Genomic DNA, 15,153 nt, shown 5'->3' with positions numbered 1-15,153 from the left:
CTTGGTCTCGAGACTGCTAATGTCTCAGACCACGTTGAGGCTACGGAAGGTATTGACCCATACCTTCCTACCCCGCCTCTCCCATCTGCAGCCTTTAACCCTGAAGGTACCGCAGTTCCTTCCTCCACCACTCTTTCTAACATCTCTCAGAGACGCAAACATAAGGTTTCTTCTCTCCATGGTCCCCGCACCACAAAGAAATCTAACACTCCCAAAAAGGATGCCCCTAAACCATCCAAACCATCAAAGAAGAGAAAATCACCACCCGTAATCACAACTGCTAAACCAAGTCGCCATGACTCCGGTAGTGATTCTGAAGAGGATAACCAACCCATTTCTATCCTCAAGAAACGGAAACCTGATTCCACTAGCCAAATGCATGATCGTACCGATACCTCAGCCTCTCCACATGCTCCGGTAGTCCTTGGGATGCCTGCGCATCCATTCAACACCACTATCTTTTTCGTTTCAGACTCAGAAAGTGAGTTTGAATCACAGCAAAGAGGAGACTCCCCCTAGTATATTCCCAAAGGGATGATACTAGTTCTCGCCCTAAAGTCTCCAGGGCTTCCCGACTACATATTTTTTCACCCGAGGAGTTGAACTCCATCCTGTTGAACGTTACCCAAACACTACAAACACACTCCCATCCGTAGGGCACTTCTTCCGCCTATGCCAGAACTGAGCTGAGGCCAAACTTGACCACGGGTCAAGGAGACCAAGGAAGCTCAGGAAATCCTACTCTGCTTACATTACAATCAGGTGGTTTAGGCACGGTAGTACAAATGTGCAAGGATCCATGAACCCAAGGGACACCTTGGTGTGATTTACAGGAATTGATGGAGAAGATTCTAATGATTCTTGGAGCATATATCAACCCTCTAACGAGGATGAAGCCAAGAAATATGACGCTTTTCGTAGGGCATTTCAAGCTCGCAAGGATCAGCAAATCAAGCAACAACAGCTCAAGGAACAAGAGATTCAAGTTGTGGCCAAGTATTGGGCAGATGCCATAAACAATGCCAATACCATAGCCACCATCTTGAAGGTTCAAGAATGGATGTCCGCAATGGCAGACAAAGTTCAAAAAGCTCAACAAACTGCTGTTGATCAGCATGTTTCTCAACCTCCCCCTTCTCCCACTGCTGCAGGTTCACAAGATGAAGAACCTGAAATCAAAGTGAGCTCTGCTCCCCTTTTTGGCTTCGATGATGATGAACCACAAGAGGTAAACAAGCCCTCTCCTTCTGATGACGATTTGATGATGTTTGATGAAGATGAAGAGTCCAGTGGTTCTCATCACTCCACTTCTAAGCCAAAGGAAAAGTAGTAGTAGAAGAAGAAGAAGAAGAAGAAGAAGAAGCAAGCAAGCAAGCAGTCAAAAGAAAGGAATTTCTCAGTATTCAGGCTAAGGTTGATCAAATCTTATCTGCGGTCAAGCCAAATCAACCACAACCAGAAGACAACCCGGGACTGCAGTCCCTAATGGAAAGAATATAAAGATTGGAAACCAGAGAGAAAATGGTTGCGGAGCGCATCTCTCTGAAGGTTGAGATGGGAATCAGATCACTTGACAACAATCGTCAAGCTGATCACAAGGAGTTTATGGCTTCTGCAGAACGCCTCATCTCTGAGGTTACCGCAATCAAAACTGATCTTCAAGCAGCCATTGCGGATCAGGCCTCACATTTTGAGAAGTTGATTGCTGAAACTCATACTGCTTATGAGTCCGCAATCTCCGTTCTCCAAACAACTATCAACAGAATGCAACGATCCCTATCGGCCAACTTCCATGGTCCGAAAATTCTTCAGCTCACTAAGGAGATTCATAAACTACTCTTCAATCCCTCCATTCCCAATAATCAACAATTGGCAGAAGAGATCAAAGCACAATTTCAAATGGTGTTTGACAAGGTTGATGGCCTTTATCAATGGCTTGAGGAGGCTCCGGGTCTGAACTCCTCAAGAGGGGGAAGTGAAGAAGTCCATCATTCCAACCTCTACATCTCTCACTATCAAACTCCCCCAGTCTCTACTGGAAAAATTCCCATTCCACAACCTTCACCACAACCATCTCATCACACTCCACCTCACAACTCCCCTCCTCAAATTGAAATTACTCCTAAAAAACCAGATACTCCACCGCAATTCAACAATCTGGAAGAATATATGTCTTCTCCCAACATTAACGACTCTCCTGCCACTGCTCAAAGAAAAAGTGATTGGAGAGTAGCCAAGCTTGCTGAAGAAGTATGGAGACTTTGCGGATTCGACACGGTTATGGATGAGTCATTGATAAAATCTTGGATCAATCCACACAGAAGACTACTTGATGATGACTATGTCCCTCATCTTACCTATGCGGAACCCCCCCTCAAACGGTTACTGGGATGTCCCAACCTCACCGAATGCCAGATACTTCACTGTATTTGAGCAGTTCGACCGCAGCCTTCTTGACCACAAAAGACTTCCGATGGAGTTCGAGAGACTTAGCCAATTCTATGCTAATCATGCCTCTCCAGTTGAACACATATGGTCTAACGATAGACCATCCGCAGTCAAAAATTACAAGATCCGGAAGTTCATGAAGGCTGAGTTCATCCAGTACACCCTGACCAGGAGGGAGCACGAATACATCCGCACCCAGGTTGATTTTCCGTGTATGAACCCTGAAGAAGTGTTTCTCATCGCCAAGGTTTTTCAGCACAAGTCTGAGAAGCATCCGAAGATGAAAATCTCACTTGAAATGGCTAATACCTTTCTTAAGGAAACAATTTGTGACTTCGCCAAAATAGATGCAGACATTCATCCCATCATTTCCAAGATTGCTGACTTGCCACCACTTGACCCCGCCCCCATGCCTACCGAAGGCTATGAGGAAAGATCATTAGGAGCAACCAACTATCCTGAGCTAGGAGTCATTTTCAAGAGGAAGACTGACAATGTTAAATATTTCATTCCTATGACTGCCATGCACCGTCTCACCAGAAAACAACTTGAGATCTGCCGCAACGCAGTTGAAAAATCCAAGCATACCACCGCAGAGGTCAAGTTTGAAATACTGAGAAGAATCAAATGGTTAGAGAACGTGAGGAAGTTTTGGTGGATCCTGATCAAGTTCCTTAAACTTGATAACTGATCAAAGTTAAAGAGGTCACTTAGGGGGAAATTGTTGAATCAAAAAAGTGATCCTTTTGAACTTCAGCTACCGCAGCCTCCAAGCAACCGCAGTCAAGCAATCTCATCAACTATAGTCATCTGAAGCCTTCAACACCGCAGTCTTTATCTTTACTTAGTTTATTTTGTCTTTTCTGTAAAACACTCTAATGTCCAATATGCCTTGCATGGCTACTCTTAGAGTTGTAAACTTGTCTCTATAAATAGAGCTCATTTCTCATGTAATCAGTATCGATGTGAATATCTCATCAAATTCTAATACACATCTCAAAGTTCTCATTCTATCTTACTTATCAAATCTTCTTACTCTCATAATCAATCACCATCTCTCTTCGGAGCAAGTCACTTGTGACTTAATCACTAAGCTAGATCTCATTTACTAACTTGGTTTGAATGCATTCCTTGTTATGAATCTGCTTATGTGTATACTTGATATAACAATTGTTGTCATTTACATTTCTTTACTTTTCCGCATCTAACTCACTAACTTCTAACTCTTAATATTATTGTTGAGCTAACAGATCCTTCGAGATTAACTATTCCGCTATATACTTGTTCTAACGATTTGTTCAAGCGTGTCTCAAGTTTTTCTCTCAACAATTGGTATCATAGCCATAGTTGTTGCTTTTTGAAAATCGGAACTCTGGTTTTTCGAAGAGCTTTCTATACCACTGAAGCTCATTTCTAAAACAAAAAAATCTTCAAAATGGCACAATCGTTATCACTAAATGTCTCCAACAGTTTTGGTGGTTCTAATCGATCCCCAACACTGGTTGCGAATAAATATCATCACTGGTCTCAAAGGATGGAAAGATATATCATAAGACTTGGTAGAGATGTTTGGCGATCTATAGAAGAAGGACCACATGTTCCAGTCCTCACACCAGTCTAAACTGATGGAGCCACAGCAAGGTTAGGAGGATGTCAACCAGCTTTGAACCGTCCCACCAAAGATGATCTTGACAAGATGGAAAATGATGCTATTGCCTTTTATGAAATCTCTTGTGGAGTTGCTACTGACAACTTCGACATCATCATAAACTGCAAATCAGCAAAAGAGATTTGGGATGTTCTCAAAAACTTGTACGAAGGTTCAGAACATGCTCAAGACAAAAAGCTCACTACGGCACTCAATGAATTCAACAACTTCAAAGCTCACTCCGGCGAAAGTTTGGAAGACTCTTTTAAGAGATTCAACTTGATTGTCACAAAACTGTCCAATGTGGGCACCGTCCGCAGCAATCATGAAACAAACCTACAGTTCCTTAATGGCTTGGGAAGACATTGGACAACAGCCAAAATGATTGTTCAAGGAGACAGTGAAGAATATGAATCAGACATTGGACAACAGCCAAAATTGATTTTAAGACCCAAAGCCATAAAGAAACAATGAAGAATATGAATCAGACAATTCATATTCTCAGGATCCCAAGAAGAAATCAGCATAACATCATTAGCATATAAAAGATGAGAAATCTCGATGCCTGAAATAGAGATTCCCCTAAACACATTAGCCATCTGAGCTCTAACCAAAGCCACATGAAGACCCTCCATCGCCAATATGAAAAGGAAAGGAGAAAAAGGATCTCTCTGTCTCAAACCACGATGAACCTATAATTCATCAGAAGGTGATCCATTGACCAAAACTGAAGCCCTCACAGATTTTAGGCACTCCATAATCCAAACAAACCATAACGGACCAAACCACATAATCTGCATGATCTCTAAAAGGTAGTCCTATGAGAGGGAATCATAGGCCTTCTCAAAGTCTACCTTAAAAAGCAACAGAGAATTCTTAGAAGATTTCCTCCAAGCCACTACCTCATTAAGGAGAAAGGGACCATCCAAAATTTGTTTACCTTTGACAAAAGCAGACTGCTCCAAACTAACAACACTAGCAATGACCTTCACCAATCTATTAGCTAAAATTTTACCAACAATTTTTTATTGGCACCCAATTAGACTAATAGTTCTAAAGTGTCTCGGAGTCTTCAGGTCTCAAGTTTTAGGGATAATAGTAAAAAAGGAAGCATTATATCCCTTCGGAATAGAAGAATGATGAATAAAAATGCATGAAAAATGCCTCAACATCCCCCACTATAAGATCCTAGTAATGCTTGAAAACCCCAAAAGTAAATCCATCAGGCCCCAATGCCTTAGAAGTCCTACAATCCCATACAACCCTTTTAATCTCCTCACGAGTAAAAGGGGACTACAAGAAGTCAACCTGATCAACAGATAAAGTACTAAAATGAGTGGCCCCTGTCAAAGGGCAGCATTCCCTACTCTCCGAGAAAAGAGAATGATAATAAGCATGAAATTCCTCCTTGATCCGAATAGGATTATCTATCCAAGCTCTGTCTATCATTAGACCCCGAATAGCGATTTGACACCTCTTACGATTAATGATACAATGAAAGTAACCCAAGTTCTCATCATCCTCAATACTGCACTGAATCTTTGCATTCTGAACAACATCCAAATGAGAAGAGTGATCAAGATCCGCCAATTCTGTAAGTAAAGACACCCTCTGCTCTCTCTAAGTAGCCCAAGTTCTCATCACCCTCAATGCTCCACTGAATCTTTGCCTTCTGAACAAGATCCAACTGAGAAGAGTGATCAAGATCCACCAATTTTATAAGTAAAGATACCATCTGCTCTCTCAAAGTAGCAAAGCCATCATCAAGCGACTATTAATGGACTCAATCGAATTTTGAATCTTTTTCTTTTTAGTAGCAACCAGGTCCTGACTATTGATGATCCACTTCCTTAATTTATATTTAAGAAGTTGCAATTTCTTCTTAAAAATAACCTAAGGGTTATCTAAAATCACCCCGGTCATCGGTTGCATCAAAGATCCGCCAATTCTGTAAGTAAAGACACCCTCTGCTCTCTCTAAGTAGCCCAAGTTCTCATCACCCTCAATGCTCCACTGAATCTTTGCCTTCTGAACAAGATCCAACTGAGAAGAGTGATCAAGATCCACCAATTTTATAAGTAAAGATACCATCTGCTCTCTCAAAGTAGCAAAGCCATCATCAAGCGACTATTAATGGACTCAATCGAATTTTGAATCTTTTTCTTTTTAGTAGCAACCAGGTCCTGACTATTGATGATCCACTTCCTTAATTTATATTTAAGAAGTTGCAATTTCTTCTTAAAAATAACCTAAGGGTTATCTAAAATCACCCCGGTCATCGGTTGCATCAAAGAATCTCTCACAATAGCATCAAAACCACTAAACCAACCATCTCAAACCAAGAATGAAAAACCCAGAATGGGGTAGGACCATAATCAATACAATGCTCCAATAACAAAATATGATGATGATCTGAAATGTTTTTTTCCAAGACGAGACCCGTAAGATGAGGGAATGATGACAAAATACCTTCTGTAACCAAGAATCTATCAATCTTGCTAAATTTAGAGCCCCATTTGTCACTCCAAGTGAAACGCGGGCCACCTAATGGAACATCAACGAGGTCAAGATGGTCAATAAATCATTAAAGGAATGTGCATTAGCCGGATAAAAGGTTGATCCAATCTTTCAGATTCATCTCAAACTTCATTAAAATCCCCCATAATAATACATTCGCCTAGAAAAGAAGAGATAATATGAGTAATATCATTCCAGATTTGTCTTTTACAATCAACATCTTATGGGGCATAAACTACAATAAATAACACTTCTAGACCTGAAATAGTCTAAATTGCCTCAATAACAATGAACCAATTCGAAGTAAGCGTCCTTTTATGAGAAATGCATTTTGGATCCCAAATAGCAAGAATACCGCCCAAAGCACCACAAGGAGAGAACGCATGCATAAAAGAGGTATTCCCCCAAAAAGATCTAACCGAGAGCAAGCCAATTTCCCCCATCTTCGTTTCTTGAATAGCTAAAAAATTAACTTTGTTAAGATGACAAAGTTTTCTAATCCAAACGCGTTTATCCATACAACCCGCCCCTTGAACATTAATTGAGAGACAATTCATCAAATCTTATGTCTTTCATCGTGACCTGCTACAATTTCTTTCAAACGATCAAGACACCCATCTAAATTATAGCACATTACTTCTCCCAATTCTATAGTTTTTTTTTACTTCAGTAATAAACGAATTATTATTAAAAGAAGTTCCCGAAACACTTTGATTACCGCCATTGAACGAATAACATTTATTAGAAAAACTCGGGGGATGAGTAAGCTTATCCTCATAAAAGTTAACTCCCAAAAATCTACCAAAACCTCCCGAAAAACCCAAAGAACCAGTCACGGGATGAGGAATGGAAGATTGAGTTAGATGGAATTGACGCTCAATAGTTTTTTAACCTGATTCACATCAGGTTCGCTCATCTTGATCTGAACAGGATCATCAAGAAGGAGGTTTCATGCTGTCGAATCTGCAGCAGGAACAAGTTCTGAATTTGCAGTTGTCCATCGGTCAGAAAAGGGTTGTTGTATTAGAGCTGATGCGGGGATTGTTGACATGGCTGGAGATATGGGACAGTCAACCCAACTACATTTCTCGTTAATATCATTTGTATCCTTTCTATCATTAGATTTCCTTGGAGAAAATTGATTAGATTTTTAATTTTTCATTTCAGCTTTCTCAAGTTTTACCAATGTGTCATAAATTCCAAACGGGTCCTTAGATACTTCATAATTCTCATTCAAAGAAACATTACTTCCTTCTTCATCAAACTGAACATGTCCCCATCTTCCCCATCAACGAATTTCATGAAATACAATAAAAAGGTCGAGTCCAACTGGGTGCTTCTTTAACTCTAACCAGGAATATGATACCATCGACACTAACCTTCACCACTTCATAAATAATACCAAGATAATAAGTCAAAATACATACTCGAATTTTGTATACATATTCACCAAGGTTATCATCTAATTGTACCACACAACCCCAGTGACTAGTTGCATCACTTGCTAAGAAATTTTTACATGCTTCTCTAGAGGTGAATTAAAACATCACCCATAGGCCCCCCACATATCGAATTTGAAAATCCACAAAACCTTCATCATGACATAACATCCCAAGATTCAGTAAAGTAGAAAAGTCTCTTGCCTTTGCTAGACATGCAAGCTTTTATTTTCAATAATAAAATCCCTAGAATTAAGAACAATAGTAACATTATCTGGTTCTTTATTCCCCTTTTCTTGACCTCTTACTACACTTGCATAAGAGACAACTGGAGCTTCAGTTTTCTCAATTTTTGAATGGATTTTGTGTAAAAATTAATCCGTTTTAGCAACATGTGTAACCGATGCATATAGTTTATGAAAGCCAAACCATACATCACAGAGACTCTTAACCATACGATTAACATTCGATACTTCTTATTAGAAATAAAAGCATCGACAATCTTACCCATACGAACACAAACACGACACAAATCAGAAGGTAGAACAGTTTCTGGAAGTTTTTAATGTAAAAGGATTGACTATTAGACATTAAATGATGTTGATCCCATTTAGATTGAAATCCATTTTCTTTGTCCATTAAATTAAAATAGCGATCTTTATTCCACCCATCATCTGGCTTCCATCGAGAATTCCTTAAATTCATGAAACTCATTATGTACAGGAAGAGAATACTCACAGGATCCATCAACAAGAATGAATCATAAGATAATCAAAGCGGAATCAGGGGAAGGGCGAAAATACCCTAGCCCGACCGGCGTTTGCACTCATCGGAAAAGAAGGACCGGAGATAGAGATTCCCGACGTAGACACCGAAATCGTCGGAAGGGTTAGGGGTGTAAGTGAGACAAGCCAACTCGCGAGAAACTCGAGACCGACTCGGAAAATACTCGAAATCGACTCGACCTTAATCGAGCCGAACTCGAGCTCGAGCTACTCGAGTACCTTATCGAGCTGAGCTCGAGTACAAAAATACTCAGCTCGTAAGGCTCGCGAGCTTAGTCGATTTTAGTGTAATTTACATATATGTCTGTAACGCCCGTAGATCCGGGCTAGTCAATTTAGAGACGATAAGCATCAAAAATGACTTTTTGATGGAAGATTATTTAGAAGGATTAATCTTAACCAAGTTGTAGTATATGTCACAAGGTTTCCGTGCATATAAAGAACGCCAAAATCCGAGTTATAACGAAGAAGTTATGACCTGTCGAAGTTTCGCGACAGAACCGGCACGACACAACGTCACGTAAATAGTGAATTTACGTTAGAGCGATATTTATCCAAAACAATATAAATGAGAATTGGAGATCTCATCGATAGTAGTCCATCGATAAAAAGACAGACGAAAACAGAGTTCAAATGAAGGAGTTATGAATTTCGAACGGAGTTTTCCTGTCCCGGCCTACTAAAGATAATATATAAGTAATATACTTATAATATATTAAAAATAAAGTCAAAATTAGCCAATGGAGTCTAAACAAGAGTTGTAGAGCATAATCTCACCTTCGCGTCGACATAAAGAACGTCGAAAATGGAGTTCGTATGCGAAAGTTATGAATTTCTGAAGTTCAGGGCGCGAAACCCCAAAACTGCCAGAGACCACGACGTGGCAAGTCTCCTGACACCTCCGGGAGTCCCCCAGATGAAACTTGGGATGACGCATGCAGTGACGACCAAGCCCACGACGTGGCAAAAGGTTCCACGACGTGGAAAAGGCCAGTTTTGCCCTATAAATAGATTTGAAGGGTCAGCCGAGTTTGGTTGCTCATTCTCTCATCTCTCTCCCATATTACATCGATTTATGTGCAAAGAAGTACCCCCGAAGCCCCGGTATCAACCCCGAGACCCAAAGCAAGTTCCGAAACCCGAAGATCCTGAGAAGAAAAGAGTTTTCGAGCCAAAGCTCTGCCCGCGAGAAACCCGGTGTGTGAAATGATCCTGGTTTCACCGAAGAATACTACTTCTACAAGCCGTAGTGTTGTCCGATCATCTTCTGATCAAGTGAGTGTATAGTCCCTTTCATAAACACGATAATAATACAATTATTGTTTGAATGTATTAAGTATATTGTTGTTTATATGTGTGAGTGTGTGGTCACTTTTTCTAACACATAAATATTAAGTATTTGCTATGAAATGCGTGCTATGTGCATAATATTTTGTTGTTTATTTGAGATGATTGTGGAATGGATGAATTATATAAGTTTTAATGAGTTAAACTATATATGTAATTTGTATCTAAAAATATGTTGGGTAGAACATGAGTAGATGAGGTTGATGGAGGTGATAAAATATGGGTTGGACCATGAGATAAAAGGATAAAGAGATAAACTTGTTTTAGATCTGGATGTATGGATCAGATCAGGAGGTTAGTTTTAGATCCGAGAGTATGGATCAGATCAAGAGATTAGTTTTAGATCCGAGAGTATGGATCAGATCAAGAGATTAGTTTTAGATCTGAGAGTAGGGATCAGATCAAGAGGTTAATTTTAGATTCGGGAGTACGGATTATGTATTTTTGAATTACGTGTTCATTCGATAAGGTATCATGTGTATAGTCCCTTTTAGGAACGTGATTTTAATACAAGAATTGATTAAAGTATGAAATATACATATGTATGTGAAGTAATTGTTATTGTCCGAAATACGTGTTAGATATATTTGATGATATACAACGTGCGAATCGGATATGGTTCAATATGTGTTAAGATGTATATATATGATATTATTACTTAAAACTTTGTGTTAAGTATACATTAGTTAGCTTTTTCCTAAACGGAGATAGTATCGGAAATTGATTATAAGTATTGTAGGTTTGCCTAGTGATGGGTTAAGACTTAAATAGGGATGTTTAGTTCCATTAAGTTTGGACATTGGGTAGCCTCATATTAAGAGTACGTGTGTTGTGAGATTGATGATCGGTGGAGTACGTCCTACGTACAGAAGTACATTTTATGTACGAAGTATTTTTCAAAGCTCTGTGTCTTGGGTGCTGCTTGTGCCAGGGTACTATTATGTTCTCGGGTACGATTCTTTCGCATACCAGAGTATTATAATGTGCCAGAAGTACGATCATGTACAAAGTCTTTTTGACAGATTTGTGTGTCGGTTACGTGAGCGTACGGGAGTACTCTAGTAGTATTCCCCCATACTTTTATTTTGAGAGAGCTTTGGAGTCAACATTTCTTTTATGAAGTGATCGACCGAGCTTCATATGTCAGCGTTTTCTTTCACGAAGTAATTAAGGGAACTTCGTAGACTGCCTAATAAAGTGTGTCGGTAATAGACCACTGCTAGGTATGTCTGGTGTTATATTGTTGGATAGGGTGCGTATGGAGGTGAAATACCTCATGTATTCAGACCACAGCCTAGGCATTAGTCGGTGTTTCCATTTCCAATGCTGGATAGGGTGAGTCTGGGGGTTCAGACCATAGCCTAGGCATTAGTAATCGTTTCCAATGCCGGATAGGGTGAGTATGGGGGTTCAGACCACAGCCTAGGCATTAGTCAGCGTTTCCATTGCCGGATAGGGTGAGTTGGGGGTTATATACCTCACGATATTCAGACCACAGCCTAGGCATTGATAACTACCCCTGACTTAAAATGTCTTGTAGTTCTTTCTTTTACGAACGAAGGTTCGTGGTGGAACTTATTCCATTCCCCTCATTCGATGTCTTTATTGATCCTCGTTTGCTGCTAGGGATTTTCGATGCAGCTTCGTCAGTTGTTGCTCATATCGATTTCCTTAGGCTAAGATCTCGTAAGATCATTGTATAGGGTCAGTATGTGGGGATCGACGGGATGGGATAGATTGTTTTGGAAATATGATTTATATGTGTTAATAATATTAGTGGTTTTGTAGGATCAAGATATACATTATTATCACGTGGTTTGAACTAAGAGCTTTCGTACTCTGTGTTCCTTAGGTGATTGAGTTCACCAGGGATATTGGAACTAAGTGTTCATTAGGTGTTTTGAACTAGGTATTCATTAGGTATTATTGAACGGAGTGTGTTCAATGGGTGTTCTTGAACTAGATGTTTGTTAATTATTTTGAACTGCGTGTTCACCAGAGGTAATCTAAGAACCATGGCAGCACTAGACTTTGTGCCAATTCCTTAGGGCAATTCTTAGGAATAAATGGGAGAAGGGTAATTGGTTCTTAGGGTAAATCTTTATGAAATAGAGGAAGATAATGGGGGTGGGTAATTGGATTGATTGTTTGATAATTAAATATAATAATTATATTATTGTGGGTTGAAAACCCTATATGCTCACCAGGCTCCCAAGCCTGACCCACTCAGTTTTCTTTGCATTACAGGTAATGGCACAGGAGTATAAGTTGGTGGGCTTAACGAGAGATTTTGGATTATAGGCCAGTAGTTATGAATAACTGTTGTAAGGTCTATTTGTTCTGTTTATGCTTTTGGTTTGTATTGAACATGACATCCCGAGATTTTGTTATAAAATGAAAATACATTTCTTTAAAGAAATGCTTTGGTAATTTTTATCATATTCTGTTTTGGGAACAAATTCCGCAACTGTTTTCTTTAAAAGATTACTCTGAATTTAAAAACAAAGCATAAACAAATCGGTCTTTTCTGGCCGTGAAATTGGGGATGTCACAATGTCATTTCTTTATAATTGTTCATTTATAAGATATATGCCATTTCTTTATAATTATTCATTTATGACATATATGGTTGATATTATATTGATATTAGGTAATCAATAGTGGTTATTTTTGTAGTTTGGACATTTACATGTGGAATGTTTAATATTTCTTACTCAATTTAGTGATTTTGATTTTTAAAATATTAGTCGAGCCGAGCCGAGCCGAGCTCGAGACTGTCGAGTATTTCACGAGCCCGAGCTCGAGCTTAAAATCAAGGCTCGAGTCGAGTTCAAGTCGAGTTTCGAGCTCGAGTATTTTAGTCGAGCCGAGCTTCGAGCTTGGTAGTATTCGGCTCGACTCAGCTCGTATACACCCCTAGGAAGGGTTCAATCATACTCACATTTAAACGATCAAAATATAAAAACCATTAAAATATATTCGAATAAAATTTCAAAAAAATATATATATTTCATAAAAAATATAAATAAATAAAATAAAATGTAGACTGCAAAATATAAAAAAAAAATTAAACATATATATATATATATATATATATATATATATATATATATATATATATATAGAGAGAGAGAGAGAGAGAGAGAGAGAGAGAAAGAAAGAGTCGGGTTTTCTTAGAACCAAAAAATGTGTGAGAACTTGCGAAGTCATAATCAACTCATCATTTTTTCAACACTAAAATCACCAATCTTCTCCAAATAGTGTGTCTAAGTCATATCTAGGCTCAAAAAAAGATTTGACGGTTTTTTTTTTGGTTTTTTGTATGACTGCTGATGAGCACAATTAGCAGTTGTACGGACTGCTGATGAGCACAATCAGCAGTCACATGGACTGTTGATTGCTCATCATCAGTCCATGTGGTTGTTGATTGTGTACATTCATAGTCCACATGACTGTTGATTGTGCTCATCAGCAGTCCGTACAACTATTGATTGCGCATACATGCAAATTTTGAAAATAAAAAAAAATGTCAAATCTTTTTTTGAGACTAGATATGGCTTAGACGCACAATTTGGAGAAGATTAATGTTTTTTATTTTGAAAAATGATGAGTTTATTATGACTTCGCAAGTTCACACATCACAATAACTCAGCCCTATATATATATATATATATATATATATATATATATATATATATATATATATATATATATATATATATATATATGAAAAAACAAAAATATAAAAGCAAGGATAAAATGGTCTTTTTATGTGGAATAAGGATGTACAGTGCAATTTCTTTAAACAATAGGGATACGTCTTGTCAAATTTTCAAAGATTTGATTGAAAGTACGAATTTGACCGAATCACAGACACCAAAACTGTAATTTAATCAAAAATATATAGTTGTGGTTTTGAGTGACTCTGAATAATTAGTAATTCATAGACAAAACTTCATAAATTGTCCCTGTGGTATACCAAAATCTGATGTTTAGTCCTTAAGATTAAAAAACCTCATAAATGGTCCCTGTGGTTTCAAAGCTTTACATGTTTGGTCATTATTGCTCACTTCGTCATCTTTTGTCCGTTAACTGAAGGGTATTCAGGTCGTTTCACTATTATAGGGACCATTTATGAAGTTCTATCTTATTTAAAAAAAAAAAGGAAATATAATTATTTAATATAAAAGGGCCTCTCTCTCTCTCTCTCTCTCTCTCTCTCCAAACACACACACAATCCCTGCCCTCATTCTTCCCCAGCCTAACCATTCATCTTCAGTGCTCCTTGCTCCACCCCACACCTCCGTCTTCTTCTCTAATTTACCTTCACCTCATCGTCGGTCTCCGTTGTCGCCTGAAGTCGCCAATCCACAGAAAATGGGAACGATAAGCCTAAATTATCCCCATCTAATCATCCATCGGTTGACTGCTGGTGAACCAAACCTCCTACCATTGGCGTCTCCAGTTCCTACCTCCTCTGATAACTTCATGGCCTTCGATATTCGGTGGCCCCATCTGAAAGCTTCATCGCTTCCCCGTCATTGCTCGCTGGATATTAGAGCTTCACCGGAAATCTCTCTTCATCTTCACTAGATTTCAAGTTGGAAGCCTTTCTTCATCCCACTAAATTTCAATCTAGAAACCACTTAAACTCTTCATCCACATTGAAAAAACCTCCCAAGATCCTATTGTTGTGGTGGCGGTTGTTCTGGCTGTTGGCTTTGTGAATCCGATGGCTAGTGGTATCAACGGTGGATGGTTTATGGTTGTTCGATCTGTATATTCGTCGGAAAACCTACATTTGATTTCAAGGAAACTACTTCGGTGGTTGGTTGCCACACAGGTTTAATCGACTTCATTCACTTGGGGTTTTGCTTAATTTTCATTTTCGACTTAATGAAGCAACGATCTCTGATTTCTTACAATTTTGCATCTGATAATTTTGGATGTTTAAGTTCTAATGTAGTTG

This window comes from Lactuca serriola, chromosome 8 (genome assembly GCF_051521515.1).
Source record: "Lactuca serriola cultivar US96UC23 chromosome 8, Lser_US96UC23_V15, whole genome shotgun sequence".
NCBI classification, from domain to species: Eukaryota; Viridiplantae; Streptophyta; class Magnoliopsida; order Asterales; family Asteraceae; genus Lactuca; species Lactuca serriola.
This window is presented reverse-complemented; position numbering follows the sequence as displayed.